General features: G+C 38.3%; 1 pseudogene; it reads right to left on the bottom strand.

Annotated features, from left to right (window-relative positions):
- Positions 1-242: 242 nt before the first annotated feature.
- On the bottom strand, positions 243-333 carry LOC117063198 (annotated as a pseudogene).
- Between the last annotated feature and the right edge of the window lie 5,056 nt (positions 334-5,389).

The following is a 5,389-nucleotide window of genomic DNA, read 5'->3' on the forward strand; positions in this document are numbered from 1 at the left end:
TTTAAAAATAATTTTATCCCATGGTTTTGGATAGAACTTTCCTGATATCGTTTTTAATGTTTACATTTTTTATCTATCTGGAATTATTTTGATATAAGGTATGAGATATAAAATCTAAATTTATCTGCATTTCCCACTTGATTATCATCACAACACCCCTATTTATTGAATAATAATTTGATTATATTTCAAAGCATACCTATCTGCTCTTTACTGGCCAAATAGAATATGCACACTTTAGGGCTCCGTCAAAAGCTGTAACCTCAAAACTACTGATGTTCAAGTTTTATCCTAGTAACAAACTATAGAAATGATCCCTGAAAGTAGAGTCTTTCAAGTTTTATCCCAAGCATTGTGATGAAAGATGATTTATGTGGAGGATTTTTTAAAGGATATTCATCTGACGTGTGTGTGTTTGTGTGTGTATTTCTTCTTATTTTTCCAATTTCAGTTTTGAAAGACAGATGATTAGAGAGTTTTATATATGGCTCCTATTATCTTAACACCCATCAGAAGCAGGCCTTTTTCTTTTTTCTTTTATTTTTGACATGGAGTCTGGCTCTGATGCCAGGCTGGAGTGCAGTGGTGCGATCTCCGCTCACTGCAATCTCCACCTCCCAGGTTCAAGTAGTTCTTCTGCCTCAGCCTCCCGAGTAGTTGGGATTACAGGCACAAGCCACCACGCCCAGCTAATTTTTGTGTTTTTAGTAGTGATAGGGTTTCGCCATGTTGGCCAGGCTGGTCTTGAATTGCTGACCTCACGTGATCCACCTGTCTATGCCTCCCAAAGTGCTGGGATTACAGGTGAGCCATGGCTCCCAGTCTGGGCCTTAATCATGTTGAGCATTTACTTCTTTACTTAGGATCAGTTGACAGATTTTTTAAAATGGCTATACAAAATCTAAGACTGCATTTATTATAGAGATATTTTATTCAGTGCCTTCTGTATGAAATACACAGGAAGTGATTTTTTTCCCTAAAAATCAAGAGTCAAAGAAGCTTTGTTTATCCTGTGGAAATGTGGCTCTTTGGGGGAGCTGATGTTAATTTAATGACTGATTTCTTTTGGCTGCCAAACAACACAATCTAGGGTCATAGGCATGCTGGGTATTGTTTGAAGCTTACAGGCTCTGGAGTGGGGCAGACCTGGATCAAGTCCCTTCTGTTACCCAAATAAGCTGAGTTGCTTTGGGCAAGTTATTTAACTTCTCTGTCCTAGCTGCCTTATGTGTAAGACAGGAATAATAATAATGACAGCTGTCTTATTAAATTGGGAGGATTAGATGAGATTAAAAATAAGTAAAAGGTTTAGCACAATGCCAATACATAGTAAGCATTCAATATACACTAGCTGTTAGTGGATTTATTTTGATCGAAGTGTTAAGAATCATACCGTTTTTTAAAATGTTGATAGCATTTGGAAGATTAACAAAAGCCTTAGATGCATTGACATCTGTCCCTCCCAAGAGGAAGTGAATTATTTCTCTTTTGCTATTATTCTCAATAAACTATGCACTTGAAAAAGATTAAACTATCTAAAAATAAACAAAGTGTGAATGAATCCCATTTATTTTATAGAATTTCAGAATCTAGATGTTGGACTTGAACTTAGATATTATCTAGTCCAATCTCCCTTTCCAAAGTTATTTGGTAAATATGTAAATAAACTCAGAGTTTAACTTTTCCCCTATGCATGAGACTAAAGTATCTTTTAAAGAAATGTGAAGTCTACTTGAATCAGAATAAAATATATACATATTATTCATATTACTTCTAAACTTTAGAATGTCAAAATATTCTCAGAACTGAATAGCGATCTGATATTTCATTTGGTCTAAATGCCATTGGGAAGCAGTCTCCTCCACATTTTATGGGGAGTGGGAAGCGACAGGGCATGAGATCTCACCGCATGGGGGGCACCACATCTAGCTCCATGCCCTGCGCTGCGCAGCGCAGCCAGGCAGTAGCCAGTGAAGAGTGCTGCTGCTGCAGACAGGAGGTTGTGCTGACCCAGGAATAACAGCTATGAGCTGATGATGCCAGTAACTTTTAAAATAGCTTATTTAAAAATCTTTTCAGTGACCTCAGCTACACTTAATGCTAGTTAGCTCATCTGGACATAGGCAGGAAATGTAAGAAGGATGGGTGACAACTGGAACTCGAAGCAGCTGTTATCTTAAGAAGCTCATTTTAGGAAAGAACTTGTCTGAACAAGTTGGAGATTCAAGACACCCTTGGTATCTAGTGACCATGATGTAGTTATAGATACAGCGTGTCTCCAGCCATGCAAGTCTGCGGAAAATCTAGCATCACAAGAACAGTTACACATGTGTTTCTAGCGCTCTGCCCGTATCTTCTGTGATGGCGACTCTGGTGCCCTTTCTGGGTCTCCTGTGTATTTTGGAGATTCTGTGGATAACTCACATGGACTCATGGGCTTAATTCTATCAGTCACTGTGGGTTTCTTCTATTGCCCCTCCTTACGATTCTCTCCTGCAGCCGTGCAGTCAACACAAATGAAAGAGAGATAAAGGGTAAAGGAACATGTTGAGGGAAGATGGGATGGGTAAGTAATCCTCCAACCCTTGATTTAGATTTTCAAATGAAAAATAGATTAAGTTCCACTCCAGAACATACATTTAAAGAAGATGAATAATCCCATGGTGGATTTTGAAGAGGAGTCAGAGTATTGCATTTGAGGTGCAGATCACAAGTGAAATCTTGAAGAATGAATAGACTTTTCTTAGAAGGATCAATGCAATGGTTCTTTCAGGGACAAGCAAATGTGGGAAGTATATGACTTTTGAGATATATAGTTGATCTGTCTCATAGCATGCATTTAAATTTTTTTTTTTTTTTTTTTTTTTTTTTTTTTTTTTTTGAGACGGAGTCTCGCTTTGCCGTCCAGGCTGGAGGGCAGTGGCGCCATCTCGGCTCACTGCAAGCTCCGCCTCCCGGGTTCACGCCATTCTCCTGCCTCAGCCTCCCGAGTAGCTGGGACTACAGGCGCCCACCACCTCACCCGGCTAATCTTTTTAGTATTTTTAGTAGAGATGGGGTTTCACTGTGTTAGCCAGAATGGTCTCGATCTCCTGACCTCGTGATCCGCCCGCCTCGGCCTCCTAAAGTGCTGGGATTACAGGCGTGAGCCACCGTGGGTACTAACGCATTGCTCTCCAAACAGATTTTTACTAATTCATATTCTCACTATAGTATATGAGAGTGCCTGTGGGCTCTCACCAATATGAAAAAATTTCCAAGCCTGAAGAGCAACAAATAACATATCCTCATTGTTTCAAGTTGCATTTAAAAAATTACTAGTGAAATCACAACAAACAGTCTCTCAGACCACAGTGCAATCAAATTAGAACTCAGGATTAAGCAACTCACTCAAAACCACACAATTACATAGAAATTGAACAAATGATCCTGAATGACTCCTGGGTTAATAATGAAATTAAGGCAAAAATCAAGAAGTTTTTTGAAACCAATGAGAACAAAGATACAACATACCAGAATCTCTGGGACACAGCTAAAGCAGTGTTAAGAGGGAAATTTATAGCACTAAACGCCCACATGAGAAAGCTAGAAAGATCTCAAATTGACATCCTAACATCACAATTGGAAGAGCTAGAGAGGCAACAGCAAACTAATCCAAAATCTGGCAGAAGACAAGAGATAACTAAGATCAGAGCAGAATTGAAGGAGATAGAGATACAAAAAAACCTGCAAAAAATTAATGAATCCAGAAGCTGTTTTTTTGAAAAAATTAACAAAATAGACTGCTAGCTAGACTAATGAAGAAGAAAAGAGAGAAGAATCAAATAGACAATAAAAAATGATAAAGGGGATATCACCACCGACTCCACAGAAATACAAATTACCATCAGAGAATACTATAAACACCTCTATGCACATAAACTAGAAAATCTAGAAGAAATGGATAAATTCCTGGACACATAACACCCTCCCAAGACTAAACCGGGAAGAAGTTGCATACCTGAATAGACCAATAACAAGTTCTGAATTTGAGGCAGTAATTAATAGTCTACCAATAAAAAAAAAGTCCGGGACCAGACAGATTCACAGCCAAATTCTACCAGAGGTACAAAGAGGAGCTGGTCCCATTCCTTCTGAAACTATGCCAAAAAATTGAAAAGGAGGGACACCTCCTTAACTCATTTTCTGAAGTCAGCATCAACCTAATACCAAAACCTGGCAGTGACACAACAAAAAAAGAAAACTTCAGGCCAATATCCCTGATGAACATTGATGTGAAAATACTCAATAAAATACTGGCAAACTGAATCCAGCAGCACATCCGAAAACTTATCTACCAAGATCAACCCAGCTTCACCCAAGGCTGGCTCAACATACGCGAATCAACAAATGTAATCCATCACATAAACAGAACCAAAGAAAAAAACCACAAGATTTTCTCAATAAATACCGAAAAGACCTTTGATAAAATTCAACATCGCTTCATATTAAAAACTCTCAATAAACCAGCTATTGATGGAACATATCTCAAAATAATAAGAGCTATTTATGACAAATCCACAGCAGATATCATATTGAATGGGCAAAAGCTTGAAGCATTCTATTTGAAAACCAGTACACGACAAGGGTGCCCTCTCACCACTCCTATTCAACATAGTATTGGAGGTTCTGGCCAGGGCAATCAGGTGAGAGAAAGAAATAATGGGTATTCAAAGAGGAAGAGAGGAAGTAAAATTGACTCTGTTTGCAAACGACCTGATTCTATGTTTAGAAAATCCCATCATCTCAGCCCAAAAACTCCTTAAGTTGATAAGCAACTTCAGCAGTCTCAGGATACAAAATCAATGTGCAAAAATCACAAGCATTCCTTTACACCAATAATAGACAAGCAGAGAGCCAAATCATGAATGAATTCCCATTCACAATAGCTACAAAGAGAATAAAATACCTAGGAATACAGCTAACGAGGGATGTAAAGGACCACTTCAAGGAGAACTACAAACTACTGCTCAAGGAAATAAGAGAGGACACAAATAAATGGAAAAACATTCCATCCTCATGGATAGAAATAATCAATATCATGAAAATGGCCATACTGCCCAAAGTAATTTATAGATTCAATGCTATTCCCATCAAACTACCATCGACATGTTTCACAGAGTTAGGGGAAAAAAAACACTTTATGGCATCAAAGAAGACTCCATATAGCCAAGACAATCCTAAGCAAAAACAACAAAGCTGGAGGCATCATGCTACCTGACTTCAAACTATACTATAAGGCTACAGTAACCAAAACAGCATAGTACTGGTACCAAAACAGAGATATAAACCAATGCAACAGAACAGAGACCTCAAAAATAACACTACACATCTACAACCATCTGATCTT

Source organism: Trachypithecus francoisi, unplaced genomic scaffold (assembly GCF_009764315.1).
Source record: "Trachypithecus francoisi isolate TF-2019V2 unplaced genomic scaffold, Tfra_2.0 Lachesis_group17, whole genome shotgun sequence".
Lineage (NCBI taxonomy): Eukaryota > Metazoa > Chordata > Mammalia > Primates > Cercopithecidae > Trachypithecus > Trachypithecus francoisi.